The following is a 21,425-nucleotide window of genomic DNA, read 5'->3' on the forward strand; positions in this document are numbered from 1 at the left end:
TAACTAATTAAACAGAACGCTGCTTCAAAGCCCGTGCCCTCTTTCTGAAATTGCTCGAAAGTATGCGCTATTGAAAAAAAAAAAAAAAGATGATGTAGAAAGGGGAGGGCTTCGAATGACTGAATACAACTCATTGTGCTGGCTCGAAAATGTCAAGCTGCAGTGGAAAGAAATACAGCATTGCAGGCTGGTGTGCGGAGGCCCCTGCGAGGGAAGCTGGATCTGCTAAGTGGAAAATTCCTGCCAGGGACGTGTTTCCATTTCCAATGGGAAGAAAGAGGGTGCTGTTGGAAGCTGGCGATTCTTTGGAAAATACAGAAAACAGGGAAGATGACAAAATGACCTCACTGAACTCTGATAAATTAAGCAAACACGTAGTTTTAGCCAACATACCACATTCTTATAGTGCCTGCGCCTGAAGAACTACACTGCGCTACATGCTCAGTGAGAGGCTGAATTCTCAGCGCTCCCTCTCGGGTCCCCACGTCTCGGGAGAGGAAAGCAATGCTATGTGAGGCTCTGGCAGCGGTAGGTAGAAGAACATGACTAGAAATGCCTATGTGCTGAGAACCTGTGTGCTCCTCCAATAGCCCGTGTATTTAGGGACATATTTACTTTGCATCCCGAATACTAAAATGATACTTTGTTCCTTAGATAGTAGAGGGTTTCAGGTTAAGTTACATCTCTCTTGAAAGAACCTCAACTCCTAAAGGGAGTCCACCAGGTTTTACTAGGCTGGGGTGGTCTCTGTAAGAAGTTGGCGGGGTTTCTTCAAGGATGGCTTGATTGGTATCATTAGGTGGAGGCAAGAGGGAACACAGTGCAGAGGAAGAGTGTGAAGGTATTCATTTCTAGCTGCCGGGAGAATCACCATTTCATGTCATCTCTCATATCCTGGGGGAGAAAAACAGAGATTAAGCAGAAGCCATGATTTTTGTTTTGCAGAGCTTCTGTCAGGAAGAAGGGGGGCAGAAATACGCCAGGCATGGAATGTTCTACGCATGCAAACACAATGTAGTTCACATGATCTTCATTTGCTATGCTGATCCTTTCTCCACCAGACCTATAACATCCTGACAAGTTAAGGAATATTGGTTTTGCTTTTATGACTGTGCGTGTGTGTGTGTGTGTGTGTGTGTGTGTGTGTGTTGGGCACTTTTAAAATGCAATCCCTGTCTTTAACAGTCTGAGAATTAAATGACTGTTGAGATACATTGAAAACTCTTTATGAAAACTATTTGTCTTTTAAAAAATATTTTCATTAAAACTTACAGATGACTGAATTAATGTGGTCAAACCCCATCTACTGACAAACCCAAAGCAGAAATCAACATGCCTTGTATCACTGGAGTATTTCCTTGCATTTCAAGTTTACTTGAGTATGGAAATGCAATGCTACAATGAATCTTGGGACTTCAACACTTTACATAGGAAGCAATATTAGTTCAGGACAATTATTAAGCTATACATTTCTTTAGTCAATATTCGGTATGATGCTACATGAATTTTTGTGTGCAGGAAAAAAAATAAACTGGATCTCCTAGATCTATCATCAAATTGAGGGTAAATAGGCTTTTCTTCAATCTTAAGAAATGTGCCAATTTTAACTCTTCTCTTTACTTCTCTGTATTTGCAATTTTGTGTGTGTGTGTGTGTGTGTGTGTGTGTGTTTTGGATTTAATGGAAACAGAAAGCAAAATTTTAAGCCAACCTGTAATACTTTTTAGAAGATACAACTTGATATTTGTTGTATCTATTAGACTCACTGAATAATGTGCTTTACTTTAACTGAATATTATTCTGATTTTTTACTCCTGTTTGCATGACTGAAAAAAAGGGCCCTTCTGTGTATTTAAAATTCACTTCTCAGTGTTGTTCCAGATGAATCCTCTCCAGAGAAAAATGGACCTAATATTTTATTCACCCAATTTGCATTTTTAATAACCTGCTATGTGCTTATCACTCTGTCAGAATAGGAAGATAACTCAACTGCAATAATCCTGATGATTTCTTGTTTTAAACATTTTACAAAGTCAAGTTTGAGAGACCTGGGTTTGTCTGAAGGTTCACAAAGACAGGACCTCTCCCCGTTCCAGAAAGACCTGAGCCACTCCCATTTTTGAGGTTCCAAGTGATGAAAGAATTGTGAAATTACAGCATATCTAAAATACACTTTAACACTGTTAGCAAAAATAATGCAGTATATGTATTCAGTCATAAAATAAATTTCAGGACTTTAAAATATAAAATTACAGTGTGCTGCATTTGTTGTACATATTTGAATCATGGGACAAAAGTTGAAAGGTGCTAAGGAATGTGTTTCAATCTAATTCCTGTATGTTTGGGACTCTACAACTTTACTTAAAGACTACATTAAAAGTCTAATTTGAAGCCATTTATCACCTCCTTGCTCCATTAAAAAGACACTGTGAACATTTTCCTTATCTTTCTTCCCTCAGATACCGTCACTGGTGTGGGGGCCCATGTTGTGACAGGACTGTTGGGGAGGCTGAACTTTCCTCCACCTAGATTGGGGCAAAGCATTGGCAGTAGACAGCAGCCTACAGCAGAATCAATGCACACTTCCCTGTGCAATGGGGGTGATAATGTCATAGTCATAAAGGGATGCATTTTTATTTCTTCTTTAAATCACTGAACTTCTATCACTTACACATTTCTTTGAGGAACCCTTGTGGATTATCACCCAAAAATCTGACAGGGTGGGGAAATGTCTTAGCAAGAAAATAGGCTCACAGGCAGGTTTGGATAAAATGAAATATCAGATTATGCTAACGAGATCAGGGAATACACGTAAGGGATTTCCAAACAAGGACAAGATACAGAAAGCCATTCCTTCCTGCCTCTGAGGAGTGGTAGAAAGAAGGAAACTTATGTAGCAGAATGTTCTCTTCTCTACCTTGCATCCCAGTTGCTTGATAAGGCCAATCCCTAAAATGATAGTGGCTTCAGAAAAACCCAGGTGGGAGAAGGAGAAAGAGGGATTCCAAAGCCACTAGGAATTTCCCCTTTTCATGGTTTGGGCTCTGGGAGGAAATTATCTTGGGGTATTGCTATATCAAAGTAACGCTGTCATGGTGGAATGTTTGGGAGAAGGAAGTCTTGGTGTTTAGCAGGCCTTAGTTGACCTCAGTTTCTGTTTATCATGAGCAGGATCCCCCAAAAGCTCAAAGCCTGGCCTGTTGGCATCTTTCACCATAGTAGGGAGTAAATGGAAAACAGTGGTTTAGTAGATACCTTGTCTTGGATGGATGAAATCTAATATGTTTCCAGAACCCTAGAACACATTGTAGATTTAAAAAAATAAATAAATAAATATCGTGGCTGGCTTGGCTCAGTGGTTGAGCATCAACCTCTGAACCAGAAGGTCATGGTTCGATTTCCAGTCAGGGCACATGCCCGGGTTGTGGGCTCAATCCCCAGTAGGGGCGTGCAGGAGGCAGCCGGTCAATGATTCTCTCATCATTGATGTTTCTATCTCACCTTCTACCTTTCTTTCTGAAATCAATAAAAATATATTTAAAAAAATAAACAAAGAAACAAAGAAAACTTTTTCTGCTAGAGGTATAGGAAGAGGGAGAAGGAGACTCTAGATTGATTTTGAGTAACATCAATGGAAGCTTAGTATCCTAAAAAGCCAGCTTAAGTTGTTGGATTTGATTGTGAATTCTGCATGGGGAATGTGTAAGTCAGGGTTTCTATACAGTAAATTTTGTATTGCAAAGAATTGGCTTACACAATTGCAGGCTGGCTAGGCAAGTCTGAAGTCCATTATTTAGGATAATCTTTCTCACTTAAGTCAACTGATTATGCACTTTAATCACTTCTACAAGATGCCTTCACAACAACACCTCGATTAGTGTTTGATTGAATAACTGGTACTATAATCTAGACCAGTGATGGCGAACCTATGACACGCGTGTCAGAGGTGACACGCGAACTCATTTTTTTGGTTGATTTTTCTTTGTTAAATGGCATTTAAATATATAAAATAAATATCAAAAATATAAGTCTTTGTTTTACTATGGTTGCAAATATCAAAAAATTTCTATATGTGACACGGCACCAGAGTTAAGTTAGGGTTTTTCAAAATGCTGGCACGCCGAGCTCAAAAGGTTCGCCATCACTGATCTAGACAAACTGACACATAGAACTGACCACCCCAGGGAATTATGTTTGTTTATTTCCTCCCTCCCCTGCATTTAGCAATGGACTTCCAAGAGGAAGGCTAGATACATTTCATATAAATAAAGGAGCCATTCCTTCTTTTCACATCTGTGTGTCTCACAAGTATGTATATAAATGCAATTCTGTATGAGAAAGTTAGAGATGCTTACACGTGGTCTAGGATCAAGGGATAATCTTCCTGTTTTGCTCCATCTGGAGCAGAGCCAAAGTACAAAGGCATGATCTGTTCGGCAAAAAAATTTATATTTCAGACTTCTGGCCTCTTGAACTGTGAGAGAATAAATCTCTGTTGTTTTAAGCCACCAGGTTTGTGGTAATTTATTATGACAGCCCTAGGAAACTAATACAAGCATACTGTAAATTTTGCTTTATTTAAACAACTTGAAGAGCGTATTGGAACCATTGCTACCTCAAGATATTCTTTGGGCATTTTTTTTTCAGAGCACTCTTTTTCCTCCTTCTCCTTAAATAAATGTGACCAAACAAATACTCATAAGGAGAGTTTTAAAAATTTCTTATTTTATGTACTCCCTAGGATTTTACCTTTGCTGTATTCAGATGGCTTTTTAATTTTTTTCAGATTGCTGAGAAGCACATTCTTCAGGTCAGTGAATGTTGCCACCAGGCATGAGACAAGGAGGTGATATGAAGTCTTCCCTTTTCCTCTCTCTCTAAGACTATGTTTCAGTCAATCACAACACACCTCCCATATCTATTTCTCTTCCTTTATATTTCTCCCCTAATAAGGCACTCAACGAGATTTTAAAATCTCAGTTAGATCTTGGTACTCCACCTCTCTGCTCCCAACTTCAAAATCCTCAAAGGTTTTTCCATTGCAACTTGAATAATATAAAAATCCCTGACGAGGATGTGCAAGGCTAAGACTATTTGGGCCCTGACAACATCACCAACCTCATCTCTTACCCTCTCACCTGTGTCCACTCTGTCCCAATGACTCTTACCTATCACCTTTTTATGAAAAGTGATAAGGATTTGTTTGTTTCTGGGCCTTTGCATTTGCTGTTTGCTCCTCCAGAAAATTCTTCCCTTGGATTTTTGTCTGGCTGGCAACTTCCTGGCATTCAAGCCTCTCTTCAACCATCACATTTTTAGAGAAGTGTTGCATAACACCTCCCAAGTTGCTATTCTTATAATAACCCTATAATTTTTGTCATGGCTCTTATCACAAATGATACATACCTAGTTGATTGCTCACTTAGTTATTGCCTGTCTAAATTCACCAGAAGGTAAACATCTTGAGAAGCAGAACTTTGCCTCTTATATTCAATAGATATTCAATAAATATTCAGTAAATATTTGCTAAAACGGCGAATGAGTACATATGAAAATAGAAGATGGTGTTTTGCGAACTACTAAGCTATGAACTACATAATTTAATATATAAACTACTTATTAAATTCTATTAACTTGTGTCATCCTGACTTTCAATACATCTGCTATCTCCTATCTATAACTCTCCTAACAATTTTCAACACATAATATATTTAGTAATGTATAATGACATCCCAATCTGACTAACTCTAAGACTGTTCTTTAGCTGAGGATACAAAAGCTGTAAGAACAGCACTAATTTTTCTTGTGACTGACAATTCAATTCATCTGCCATTTGACTTTCAAGTTTGAAGATTCCTCCAACAGCCCATGGCAGCAAAACTCCTATCTAGGCATGGCTGATACCATGGCCACAGTGTGGATAATTTAAAATAATATTTGCTAGTTTGGGAAACACAGGGTAACATAGATAGGAATTTAAGTTTTCCTTTTGGGGTGAGAAGAAAGCAGCTAGCTCTGAGGATAAAACACAGAGAATAAAGTATTTGTTCTTTGGAAAGACCCCAGCTTGAAAATGTTTCTGCGAGTGTTTACTTTGGATACCTAATATAACAGAGTTCCTTGTAAGATATGTTCACCAAGCTTCTGGTTGGCAACACCATGACTTCTGATGTAAGAGCCTGATTATTTTAAGAAAGGACTATGTTTAAAGGCACTGCATCCAACTAACTCAAAATGTAGACCATCACTCCCTAAATTTATATGCATGGTGGAATTGACATGCTTTATATTGTGGATTACCCACCCAGGACTGGATCTGTGTACCTAAGTACTTGGCTCTCTTCTATTAGATATTAAATGTTTTACAATTCACTAGGAGGCTGAACTGCTCTTATCTATTATAATTAAAGTGTAATATGCTAATTAGACCAGCCATCTGAACAACCTTCCAGATGTCATTCCAGATGTCCTTCCGGACTAAGCCACCACAGTGGGGGCTGAGGCAGAAGTGGTTAGGGGTGATCAGGCAGGCAGACGAGTGGTTAGGGGCAATCAGGCAGGCAGGCAGGCAGAGGGGTTAGGGGTGATCAGGCAGGCAGGCAGAGGGGTTAGGGGCAATCAGGCAGGCAGTTAGAGTGGTTAGGGGCGATCAGGCAGGCAGGCAAGTGAGTGATTAGGAGCCAGCAGTTCCGGATTGTTAGAGGGATGTCCGACTGCCAGTTTAGGCCAGATCCCACATGGATCCCTGCAGGATCGGGCCTAAACCAGCAGTCTGACATCCCCTGAGGGGGTCCCGGATTGCGAGAGGGTGCAGGCTGGGCTGAGGGACCCCCCAACCTTGTGCATGAATTTTGTGCACCGGGCTTCTAGTATACCATATAAGAGCAGAAAACAATTTTATAAATCCATTCTAAATTTCTTAAAAGTATCAAGGGTGTCAGAGGTTTAGTAGGACAAAAAGAGCAAAAGCATTAGCAGAATAACAAATAAAGTGCTGTTTTGAAAATAAGGTAAGATAGCATTTTACATGATGCACAAAGCAATGGATATGATAGTAACATAAGTCAAAGTTTGACTGTGATCCAGGCATATATAACATCTTAAGACTCTTCATTGATGGATGGAAAAGTATTTTCCTTGAGCTGTGACACCAGGAATTCTACTGCAAAATTGCTTTTAATACATATACTCTCCTCTATGACATAATCAATTCTCGAAATTCTTACATGTGTTTTCATTGAGCTAAGGTAGATAAATCCACTGCATTTGTGCTAGAATGTTAATTATGGTTTTTCTTTATGGCTCCTGGGAGATTATAATTGAAATCATCCATGAAAAATCCCATCCTGATAGATGGGATGACAAAACTTATACAACTAAGACAAAATCCTTATTGCCCTTCTTAGACTCAAGAGCTTCATTAAGAAACTTGGGTGGGGATGAGACATGGGTAGAAGTCTTCTCAGGGTCCTGTAAAAGATTCCCAAAAGCTTAGGACCAAACCCTCACTCTTCAGAGTTGATTCTGACTTCAATTTCTCCACTATTATAGCTACCATTAAACAAACAAACAAACAAACAAACAAACAAAAAACCCAGCCCTAGCCAATCTGGCTCTGGATAGAGTGTCAACCCATGCACTAAAGGGTCCCAGGTTCAATTCTGGTCAAGGACATTTACCTCAGTTGCAGGCTTGATCTCTAGCCCTAGTCAGGGTATGTGGGTGGCATCCAATTGATGTGTCTCTCTCACATCAATGTTCCTCTCTCTGTTTCTTCCCCTCCCTTCCATTCTCTATAAAAAAAAAAATTACAAAAATAAATAAATAAATAAATAAATAAATAGATAAATAAATAAAATAAATCAATGGAAACATATCCTCGTGTGAGAATTAACAACAACAAAAATACTTAAATATATTTAAAAAAAACACATTAAGAAAACCTTGGCAATTGGAAAATGAGAAACAATTAACCGCTTTATTCTCTATCTAAATTTTAAAGCATCTATGTAGCAAGACTGTATAGGCTCTTATGTCCCTCCTGGCATCTGAGGATGGCAAGAAGACATCAGTATAATGTTACATCCTCAGTGCAGTATCACTGAAGTGGGGACACCTAGGAGTAATGGCTAGTGGTGAATTTAATGCACAAATATTTCTTTATAGTAAAAATTTGTTTTAGTAAAATTACTTCACTTTTCAATATTTGATTTTATGTAATGCAACTAACATAAATGATAGCAAATCTCCCCAGATTGAATATAATTATGAAGGGCTAGAGGGTAGAGGAATTAGAATTATTTTATCATAAAATTAGTATCTTAAATGCTAAAATAGAAATAAGTGTAACTATTAGCAGCCATGCCTTAAATTTCAAGGATATTTTTGCTCCATCAGTAATAGGATTTGTCATCTTAAGTATAATAACACTGTGCTACCAATGTACTAAAATGAATTAAAAATTATGCTTAGAGATCTCAGGATCATGATAGGTAGATAGATGATAAATACAAATGGAAATACGTATTTTTATACATATATAATATATAAAATGTATTTTATATTTGATTGGATGGTATTTGACAATTTATAACAAAAAAGAGAATGACACTAAGAGTCTGTGTTTGAAACTAAAAATATATAAATACTAGAGGCCCAGTGCACGACATTCATGCACTTGGCGGCGGGGGGCGGGGGGTGGTCCCCTCAGCCTGGTCTGTGCCCTTTAACAGTCCGGGAGCCCTCAGGGGATGCCCGACTGATGGCTTAGGCAGGAGTGGGCCTAAGCCATCAGTCAGACATTCTTAGCGCTGCTGCAGAGGTGGGAGAGGCTCCTGCTACCGATGCTGCGCTTGCCAGTCATGAGCCCAGCTTGTGGCTGAGTGGTGCTCCCCCTGTGGGAGTGCACTGACCACCAGGGGGCAGCTCCTGCATTGAGCATCTGCCCCCTGGTGGTCAGTGCATGTCATAGCGACTGGTCATTCTGCCATTCGGTCGATTTGCATATTGCCCTTTTATTATATAGGATGACAGATAGGTAGCTATAGATATAGATATCTAGATATAATAAGCTTGGGGATTTCATGTTAAATGCTTATTAAATTTCAAAATGTAATTAAAATATAAAAATTATTAACTTTAAAAGTATATGAGTTTCTCTTTAATGAATTTAGAAAAGTCAAATTTACTAGACATTAAATAATAAGAGACAGAAATTATATATATATAACAATTTTTTTCTGAATTTATTGAAGTTAAAGGAGATATCAGTGAAATGAAACCCTTTTAGAGAATTTTGAAACTGAGCTGTCAGCTTTTCCATAAACTCAAGGTAAAACAGACCCTCCTCTTCACCAATGATTGAAAGCCACCACCTTCAAAAACTTAGGTCTTAGTGCTGTTAAAAGCTTGTGCTTGACAATTAAAACCCAACTGAAATGAAACTCACCCATTAGATAAGACAGTATGAATGTCCATAGAACAAGGTAATTTGGGTGCAAACCCTGATAGAATGAGTTGTAGCCAATACTTCATATGCCTGGCCCCTCTGCTGTTCCTCACTTTCGATGTGTCAGCTATAGCTGGCCCAGAGAGTTACCAGTGATTCTGACCCATGTGCTCACAGCATCTCACAGCATTATGTCTTAGGTTTTCTGCCCAAGAGCTTCTTGGGAGCTGTAGAAGGCCATTAGCCTACTGCAGTTCTGCCCCCTAGAAATGCAGAGGAGGAAATAGCCCTAGGGCAGCTCACCCTTAACCAAAGGAAAAAGTTCCTGGCCTCTCCCATTGCAGGCAGACAATTCTTGCAAGCTTCTCTGGAGAATTCAATCATTTTGCCCACAGCAGTGAACCTGATTGCACACTCTTGTGTAGGCTTCCTCCCTTCCTCAAATCTATATATATAAAAGCCTAATATGCAAAGTGTCCCCTCGGGAGTTTGAACAAACTGAAAGTTCAATTACTCACTGTGACGTGCACTGACCACCAGGGGGCGGGACGAAAAGAAGAGAGGTCGCGGCCGGCAGCCAGCAGCCACTAGGGACCCTACCCGTGCACAAATTTTGTGCACTGGGCCTCTAGTTATTTAATAATTGAATGTAAACTGTAGCTATCTGAAGATTTTTCTGACACTTTTAAAGAATGAATTAGAAATAAATAAGAGTTTCCTATAGTGCTCATTACCTCTTATTATTGGAGGCTACTAATGTTTCTGCCAAAGGTACTAATAATTGAATATTTTTGGCCACAGTGACATAGATAAATCCACAACAAAAACATTGTTAAATTCAACGTTTTGTGTTCCTTCAGCAATTTTTACCAGGCCATAAAGAAAGATATGGCAAATGATAAACCAATCCAATTTGATAGAAATTAAATGGGAGAAAAAATAATTGTATAGTTATAGTATTGAAAATATAGCTTATATATTATATTGTATATACATTTCTATAACATGCACTACAGAATAAATGATAATAAAATAGGATTAAGTATTAATTATAGTTATAAATATAGAATAAAATGTAATCATACCTCTCTCAGAATAGAGAGGTTTAAATGTTATTTTATTTTATTTTTATTTTTTTTAAATATATTTTTTTATTGATTTCAGAGAGGAAGGGAGAGGGAGAGAGAGAGATAGAAACATCAATGATGAGAGAGAATCATTGATCGGCTGCCTCCTGCACACTCCCTGCTGGGGGTCGAGCCCGCAACCCAGGCATGTGCCCTTGACTGGAATCGAACCCGGGACCCTTTGGTCTGCAGGCCAATGCTCTATCCACTGAACCAAACCAGGTAGGGCTAAATGTTATTTTTTACAGAGAGGAAGGGAGAGAGATAGAGAGTTAGAAACATCGATGAGAGAGAAACATCGATCAGCTGCCTCCTGCACATCTCCTACTGGGAATGTGCCCGCAACTAAGGTATATGCCCTTGACCAGAATCGAACCTGGGACCTTTCAGTCCGCAGGCCGATGCTCTATCCACTGAGCCAAACCAGTTTTGGCCTAAATGTTATTTTAAATTTGCTTTATTCTCTTTGCAAATATTTAATATGATAGAAGTGTGTATAATATCTCTTGGTTAATTGTGATATCCAAATAAAAATACAAGTATTCATCTGGCTGTTTGTATTTGAACAATTTAAAATGTTTGAACATATTTTTAAAAACTGTGCAAACTTGATCACTAACTCTGCATGATGTTGCAGAAGTGAAGGGAACAGGTTTGCTAAAATAATTGTGGTGATAGAAATGTATTAGCCTCAGAAGCTACTGAGGTGGTTCATTCTACCCTTGTATGGTATAAAAAATCCAAAAAACAGACAAACAAAAAACAACAACTATCAGACACATATACATATGCATGCTTTCTGAAAGAGGGAGACAGAGCAAGAGAGAGAAAGGGATTTCTCTGTTCCTAATCACTTTGAATGAAAATGATCAGAGTTTTCTATGGCTTTATGTCATTTGGGTAAACATTTTTTAAAGGATGTACTAATTATCTTGTAGAATCAAATTATAAAAATATTTAAGTCAAGTTTAATCATATTACTGCTGCTGTTTGACATTATTTTCAGATTCTTCACGATTTTATTCCTCTTTAGATATATGAAGGAAAAAAAATATGAAATGACCTTAAAAATTGTTTATAGCCACACGAAGCAGAGGAAATCACAGAACTGAAAGTCCCTCCTATCTTCCAAGCCCCTTAACATACCTCGTAAAACAGCATGATGTGATCTATCACATATATTAGTCTTCTAATGAACTCTGCAACTCAAGTTCATTTATTATTTATTTTTTATGAAATGCTAATGCATATGTTGCAGAAAAATAATCTACATTGGACATTAGAAAAACAATAATAGAACTTTTAAAAAGATAATGAAGTTAACCTCTATTTGATTTTAAATTGCCCTTATACTCTTTCCAGGATGACGACGCAAAACTAAGCTCAGCCAGAGCAGGCATGGTGGACCCAGGAGCCAGAACTTCGGGCAGTCATGGGATTCTTGCTTGGCTGGAAACCCTACCACAGAGCAGCCATGGCAAGAATTAAGAGAACATCAAAACCTCAAGCAAGTTACACTCCTGTGGGTTTGGGGAGAAACAAGACACAAACATTCCTGATATGGTTTCCTTGGAAACATCTATGACAACAGCTCTGTAACACTATGGGTTTCTGTTTTCTTAACCCTTCAGGGCATCAACTGAATGAAAACTTCCTTGAGGAAATATTTCAACTAACTAGGTGGACTGGAATAAATTAAACTCAGTGATGTGTGGCCTTCCGACCCCTTCTCATAGCCCAAGATGTGGGGGTAGAGGGGGAAGGGGAGAGAAAGCAGGGGAGAGCCAGCCATATACAAATTCCACCTTGACTTTCTTGAGAGTTTACTTCATAAAACAGTTGCATTGGCACTATTTAGAGGTGACTTTTCTTGTGGAAAAATAACAAATACACCAACTAAATTAAAAGTTAAGTAATCTTTGGAAGTCCCCATCAAATACAATTAGTGAAGGGGAAAGTCCTAAAGCCAAAGATTATTATAAAACTACATTTTCTAAAATGTCAGAAAACAGCTAACTGCCCGTAAATCATGTGTATCCAAAATAAAAGAAGAGTTTAATAACATTTTATTGGGCCTATTTTATCTAACTTATAACTCAGAGAAAATAATTCAGAACAATCAGCTCATTTGATTAGCTGAGAAAATTATGCAGTTAGTAAAGGCTGGGATGGGAACTGTGGGGATATTACAGTCATTAAAACTTTTGAAGTGCATAATCAGAAACACAGCTATTAAAAGGCTTAATTATTTGACATGTACTAAGTAAAATAAAAATTACAATAACTAATAATGATAGTAATAACTATAACAATTAGACAAAGATGAAGAAGATGTAAAAGAAACAGAATAATGCCTTCTAATTTAAAATATCCAAAAGTACCAGTAATATAACATCTGTGAAAATTTTTCTCAATTACAATTATTCCTTAAGATGTAATCTGATCTATAAACACAGATTATGCTTTTCTTAAATTATTAGCATTCAAGAATACTGGAGTAAATTAATAAGCATACCACTCAAATGTGCTATTTTTAATTCCTTTATCCAAGACCAGTAGTCTTTAGTAATCAGTGGATAATTAATTTATTTAAATATATGTTCAGTTAATAAATTAAATTTAAAAAGCCTTCTCAATCTATATTGAATAGCTGATATTTGACAATTAACAATATCAAAGAATTCTATTAAATAAAATATTGATGTAAGGAAGTTTGGAAATAACTGGGCTCAAATTATTTGAGTTTAAAATACTTATATATAATTATTTAAGGGTTCTTACAAGCTCACAATAATTGTGTTTCTATCAATTTGACTACTACTAATGTTATTAACCATAACAATTAATAATTCTAAATAACAGTATATTACTCTACATCTCTATGCAAAGAGAAACATGATCAGTGAAACTTTTTTCATATTATTAAAAATATTTACATGCTAAATGATCTATGTTATCAAAATACATAAATATCATATTTTAACCATAGACTCAAAAAAATTGGAATATGTGAATACTCCATCATATAAACCATAACCCCCAGTTTCCTGTTTTATACCTTTAGGCCTAGTCAAACCTGTGACCACAAGGAATGTGGCTTTTGTTCAGACATAAAAGATGGCAGGGAACTCCTCCTCTGCATTACCTTTTTGGACATGCAGACCTCACTACCTCATCTATTATTCTTATTAATGTCATGCTCAGGCTGCTGAATTAGCAAGAATGCTGTCTCCAGGACAGGTGGCAAGAGGGGAACATGTTTAGAGAGAGAAGATGTTACTAGAAATCTCTTGGTTAATGAAGTGCAAGTAATTTATCCCTTATTTGATGCATGCACTAGTAACAAATTTATCAACTCCTTTGCAAGGAAAATGGGTAAATCATGCTGTTTCTGGCCACTTCTTGTCATTTCAGTCAGAGAAGAGATCATGGTTTCCATTTAACACCCGTTTCCTACCATATAAACCTCCAGTTCTTCCTGGTATATCTGCCGTTTCCCACCTACCTGACATGGGAATTAAGATATGAGGACAGAATAAACAAGAAAGGCATAAACATCATATAGAATTTTGTGTCCACTTATGACATTGTGCAATTTCATGGCAGTTTACTCTTTGAAGCCCTTGAATGAAATCCCACTGCATGAAGGAGAGAGATTTCTAGGCAATTGTTGAAGCATTACACTCTATTGGCCAAAAATAATTTGAAGGGGAAAGAATAAGTAGGAATTAATAATGAGAAAAAGTAATATAACAATGCTTTTCATGAAAATCATGTTGTTCAGGAAGGTCACAGTATATACTTCTAGAAATCATGCCAATAACTATGTTACAGTTGGCTAAGATAAATGTAGATTAGATAAGTCACAATTTCTTCTTCTGGATCTGCCAAGGAGATGTATTCCCTATGAAACTTCAGAATATGTGACAAGATCTTCAAATATTGGAAGTATGATGTTTTATCCAAATGACAATCAGCGTGCCAAAGTCCAACAAAAGAGGAATGAGATGGGAAAATACCAGTATAGCAAAAAGAGTAAGACTGATAACTTTACTAGTAAGTAGATCTGACTCATCCACAAGCAAGAAACCCTCCACAAATTATTGCTCTCTTGAGAAACCATTCTATTTGTGCCTGCTTGTTTTTGATATTGTTGTTATATATTTTTAAAAATCATATTCCTTCTTTGTCATCACCCATGCACACAATGCACCCTCTCGCAATCTAGAACCTCTGGCTCCTAACTGCTCGCCTACCTGCCTGATCGCCCCTCACCACCTCTGCCTGCCTGCCTGATCACCACTAACTGCCTCTTCCTGCCTGCCTGATCACCCCTAACCATTCTGCCTGCCTGCCTGATCACCTCTAACCACTCACTAAGGGATGGGGCCAGCCTGGGCAAGGGGCTGTGGTCATTCTGGTCTCTGGTCATTCTGGTTGTTCTGCCATTTGGTCACTGGGCTTTTATTATATAGGATTGTTGTCAGTAAGCCCAAACTCCTGCACCTACACACACAGTCTTTGTCTCAGAATTCTAACATGAAGGTTCACATAGAGACCACCATGCTGTATATTAGTTCATAAGAAAATCTAAAACACATAGAGAAGAAATGATATATGATGGTGAAAAAGTATGATAGAGAGTGGACTGGCCTCAGGCAGAGCTCAGTAGATAACAATGGTAATAATCAATGGATAAGCATATTATTGTTTGCAAGAGAAGTTAAAGCATGTATCAACAATCCTAAACCTAGGGCCTTAAGAATGGGGAAAAGCAGTGAGTAAAGTGAGTGGAAGAGAGACAGCATCAGACATGCAACAGTAGAATAGGACCCTATAGAAACAACAACAACAAAGAACTAAAATGTAATTCCTACAAGAGAGAACACAAAATGAAGGAGAAAGAAAAAAGTCAACAGAGCTAAATGTGTAAACTACCATTAGATAAAGAATAGAACTCACTGAGCAGTCTGACAGTTTCAGGTTTCAAATATTCTTAGTATTCATTATGTAATTCTCCCACTCACAGGGCCCTTTCCAGAAAGAAGGTAATTACTTATGTCTTAATTTTATGAATACAGCCAAAAGCATGAGCACTTATCTCTGGTCTCTGTTCATTGCAGGTCTTTCTGTTCCCAATCAGCCAGAACCAACTTCTAAAATGATAGTTCTGATTATGTTCCTTTTCTGTTGAAAATCCTCCATCATCCACTACTGCCAAATAAGCTCCTGCCCCTATTCCTGGAATTCAGAGTTCTCTGGGATCTGACCTACAACTCTTTCCAACATTTATAGTCCCTCCTAATTCTACTTTCCACACTTTCTACTCTAGCCAAGTTCAACTGCCAATCATGCCTCTGCATACATTTCTGCAAGTTCCTCAGGCTTCACAGCTCTTCCATATTATTCCCTATTTGGTCTCAGGTATCATTTATGGAATGTTTCAAATGGCACTTCTTCCATGAAGAAAAGTTCAGCTAATTCCTGGCTTCCTCTAATTCTCACAGCATTTTACATGCATCATATGAATTTTCCCTCTTCCTTATCTGTATTAATTTTGTGTGTATGTAGATGGATGGGTGGTTGGGTAAATGCATACACTCAAAGATATGTGTACAGCTATGCTAAATGAGAAGTAGAGATTATCTAAGATGTGAGAAGACATTAGAAGTGCTTCAAATCAGGGAAATCTGTTCAAATTCAGGTTCTCAAGTTTTCTAACTGTAACCTTGAGTAAAATTTACTTAACCTCTTTCAACTTATTTTCATCTTATTTGTTGAGGAAGAAAGAGGAGGAGGAGGTGAAGAAAGTCAAGAAAAAAAGAACAAAACAATAAAGGATGATAAAATATTTAGCATAATTCTTGGGAAAGAAAATAAATTCAATTAATATTAGTTATTAACAAAACCAATATTTATCAATTAACATTAATATGATTGTTAGAAGAAAACCCTTTCACAGATGCAGTTTTACACACCCCATGATACCAAACATATACAAGGCACTCAACTGCACATACGTAGCAGTTTAAAATAATATGACAATGCACACACTTTATTTTTACTATAAAAGACAATTATAAATACATACTAGCTGAATGAGGATATATCTATTTCATGTTTTATTTATGAGAAGTCAATAAGGCAAGGGTATGCCTAGAACTAAATGGATTTTGGGTAATACAATATAAATGCAACTTGAAAACGAAAGGGGTATTCTTAAAAGAAGGATGTGGTAAAGAAGGCAGCAGAGTTAATAGTATAGAGAACGGTAACAGAAGTGAATAATTATAGAAAAACTATACACAATGCAATATCCATAAAATAAAATTGATAAATTAGAGCAGGTGTTTGCAATGTTTAGTTCGTGAATGGGTCTCAGGGGCCTGGAAACCTCCTGAAATTTCATGTAGTGTTTGTAAATGATACCGAAGCCATAGCTTTCATCAAATTCTCAGTGGGATTTGTGACTCAAAAAAAAAAAAACCCAAAAAAACCAACACACACACTTTTAAAAAAAATGAGCACATCAGAAAGGTCATTAGAGATCACACGGAATAAAATAAGACGTCTGCTTAATGTGGGGGTGTTGTTAGGATGTTGAACATAAATTGTCATTGCTAATACGAAGCTCGTAAATGGAAAACAAAGGGAATTATGGTCTTAAGGATGAAAAACATCTGCCTTATACCTCTTCTGGGAGAGCAAAAATTATTAATTTTTTATGTGTGGAAAGTTGTCAGGAGATGAGTTAGCCAGAAAGGTGAAGCTCATTGGAAGCAAATTAGGGAGGGGAAAAGAACAAAAGTGAAAATGTGTCATGGATGTGAGGAAATAAATACACTTGATAGAACACAGAGAATAGAAAGAGCTTAAGTGGTGATGGTAAAAATGTTTTACATAGAAAGCAACCAAACAAAAAACCATAAACACCTTGTTGGGATAAAATAAGACATTGGCCCTTAAAAGTATGATAGAGTAAATACCCATAAAGCATTATTTCTTTTACATATTAGCTTAGAATACATTTCACTGGAAGAGATTTGTGAATATATGTAGTCAGTTTAAATAAGTGACATTACCTTAACTACTATTTCATATTAATAATTGTTTACTAAAACTATAAAAATTATAACTCCTAGAAAATAACTTGCATCAGGCCCTTAGTATTCTTTAGAATATCAAAGCCTCAAAGTCACTGTGGACCTATACAATATTAGTGATATTGACTTATACTGTTCATTTTCCAAGAAATGAGTCTACCTCACTCAGGAACCAATTGCAACATAAAACCTTGCAATTGATCTCAATACTTAACAATCACATATTTGCTCTGTGCACATTAAAAAAAATAATGTATGGTATTTCAGTCATTTTTATCTTTCAAATATTATGTTCCATCAATGTAATTCAAGAATATATAAACTTACAAGATCCAAATTCAGTCTCGGTTTATATAATGTATTTAGAGTCTGAATCAAAGAGATTCAATAAAATCACATGAAAAAGCTTTCCATCATTATTTTTTTTTGAAACACTGATTATCTTGCTATATGTTGAGATTTGAGTGCAAGTCACCATGACTCTTAAATGTGTAGAAAAGGGAAGAGACATATAGTTCATGTAGATTAAGGAAGTCTGTCAATTAAACAACATCTTTGCACATACGTAGCAGTTTAAAATAATATGACAATGCACACACTTTATTTTTACTATAAAAGACAATTATAAAGCACTGGGAAAAATCTAAAACCCTGGAGACTTCTTTGCTAATGTAATATTGGATTCCTGAAATCAAGAGGGGAGTCCATTGGGAATCACAGCTGCCAAAAGACTTCGCCTCTGGAAAATCAACTTATACCAGGAATTACAGTTTCAGCTGAATGGAAGTAGTCAAGCTCTGAGCCCAGAACTGGCTACATAACCAGGATCTACTGTAAAATGAAAGTGCTGTGCCCCTTGTTCAAAATTATTAAGAATTTTTAAGTGGTGAGAACAGAGCATAAACCAAGCCCAATATAGACCCTGTGTGATGTCCATGAGGTGGGTCCTGCCAACAACCTACTTTATTCTAGAGTTCTCTAGAATCAGACACCATGATGCTGTACACGGTTCTTTGGTTGTTCATGGAAAATTCACATTTTCATTATAATAGGACTTAAGCACTATATTAATATATTAATAAAAGACTTAATAACTGAGTTATAATCTTTTAATTTTCTGTGTGCTATGGAAGAATCAAGCATCCACATACATACCTTTGTGTAACCATGAAGGTGACAAAATCATATGGGAACTTTCACAAGTTCTTGGAGGTGATCTGTGACCTTTCCCATTCTAATCTTTCTACCTATAGACAACAGTCATCTAATTAAAATGCCAGGTCAAAGCTAAAGGCAGTACTTAGGAAGAGGGAGCTCTGCAAAACTTGTAACTCCAAGATGATAGAAAACGTAAAATCTAAGACATGAAAATTTTATAGAACTCCAGAAGGAATATAGAAACCAGATGAAGATTTAAGAAACATTTTAAAAACATAAAAGTAATAAGCAGCCCAACTGGCATGCCTCAGTGGTTGAGCATCGACCTATGAACCAGGAGGTCATGGTTCAATTTCCAGTCAGGGCACATGCCCAGATTTTGGGCTCGATCCCCAGAGAGGCTGTGCAGGAGGCTGCCGATCAATGATTCTCTCTCATCATTGATGTTTCTCTCTTTCTCCCTCTCTTTTCCTCTCTGAAATCAATAAATATATATAAAAGTAATGATCAAATCTGAAGATCAAACAAGCATTTGCTTTAGCTGTGAAGAGTTAAAAAAAGTCACTGTCTTCCATTGCTTTAAAGGTCTTCTTTTGTAAGGGTGCCTGTGTTAAGTTTTAACAGACAAGTGCTCTCATTGCAAATTAAGATTTCACAGGCTTAGGTTCATGGACACACATGCACCCACATGCATATATTTTAACCTATGTGGCCACAATCAAGGTGGTCACCATCTGTTGCAGTGTATATTTGTTGGAAGGTGAAAATTTTAGTTATAAATAAAAATTTGGAAGACCACAGCTGCAATCACAAGAGTAAACATGACAATGACAAAATTCACCTGAATTAGAATGAATTCAAATAACCCCTGAAATATTTTTAAATTTAAGATATGAGTTCCTTTCATCCGAATAAACCATTTGTGTTACAGAGAATTATCTAATGTGTATTTGGCTGACTCTCCAGGAATGCCTGGTCCTGAAGAATGAGAGAAGAAGGAACATGATCGAGGACATGAGAACCACGGCAAAAGTGCACTACTTTTTTAGGATGCTTCCTTTTGTTCCCAAGTTTGGAACCAATTGAAAAATGAAAATAGGTTTTAAGCACAGGAAAAGCACAATGTCAGTAATCATGCTGATTCGAGATCATGGCTTTAGAGGAGTTTGCTATTTTTTTTAATTCCACATCAATCAGCAGCAGAAATGCTGGACAGCCTAAGGCTTCCTTCACAGTAGCCAAGCTGACCCCAGGAGGGATGGAGAAGGAAAATGCCCTGCAGAGAGGCTATCATTCCTCCAGTCCTGGGCAAGTGTGAGCGAAGGCACAAATAGACTGGAGGCGCTTCCCGTGTACTTTCATATTCCTTCCCTTTTATGGCAACATGGAGCATGGAGAACAGATCTTTCCCTCTACATCCGTGTTTGAAGTTTTTCGAGGAGGAAATTTGAGCTACAGTAGTTAAGAGCATGGACTTCGAGCTCTGTTGCTTCAGTTTAAATCTTGACTTCCCACCATCTAGCAGAGCACATTGTCAGTTCTTTAAAATGGGGCTCATCAAAACTCTCTCATAGGCTTGTTATAAAGACTAAATTAGTTAAAAATTGTAAAGCACTTAGAATGGTATTAAGTGCTTAATATAGGTTCATTATAATGCAATTATTTTATTCAAATGCTAAGCTGCATTTCTCTGTATCTGTGTATTCCAGCTTTGAATCATCTTTAAAACATTTTTAAAATGCCAGTAAACCATCACATTTTTATTACTTTAGAATACCTAAAACATCATTCCCTGGCTTCTTTTACCTTATTTTCACCTAAGCATATGGAAGGATACCAATCTGACAGAGATAGTGCGCTATGCTTGTGGGTACAGAGTTTTCTTTCTGCTATTGTGCTTGCCGAGATTTGCATTTGCAGACCTCTGGCTGGGTGATGAATTGTGAGTAAAACTGAAAATTAAAACCATATAAAACAATGCAAATTTTAACGTCGGATAATAGTATCCAACTTCTTTGTTTACACACTTATTTAACTGCTCACAGAACCTTAAATAATTTTCCCACTGGGACAGAACTTTCCCTGAATTTATGTTCAATCCTCAATGCAGACATGTCAGGTGGCCTATGCGTTATACACAGTGCAGGGGAAACCAGCAGATTTTCTTGCTTTGAGAGGAAAATATCAAGACAATGTTTAAGGGCTTGTGCTTGAGTCTGGACTGTGACAGATTGGATAAACTTTGGCAATACTCTTAAACTGTTGTTTATTAGAGTTCTTGGTATTTGTAAGAGGTAGCTTTCCAAAATCCCATACCCCTCCCACCCTAACTCACATACACATTCATGCACACAGATGGACACACACACTTGAACACACAGACACACACATTCATACACACTATGATTGTAGCAACAAAAAGACACAGACTGGTAAATTTTCAAGAGGATGATGTCTAATGGACATCCAAAAGGAAAAGAACATCAAGAGCCAAATCAAGTATATTAGGAAAGCTGATTTTTTAAAAATTTCTTTATTGATTAAGGTATTACATATGTGTCCTTATCCCCCCATTGCTCCTCCACCCCC

This window comes from Myotis brandtii, unplaced genomic scaffold (assembly GCF_000412655.1).
Source record: "Myotis brandtii unplaced genomic scaffold, ASM41265v1 scaffold79, whole genome shotgun sequence".
NCBI lineage: Eukaryota > Metazoa > Chordata > Mammalia > Chiroptera > Vespertilionidae > Myotis > Myotis brandtii.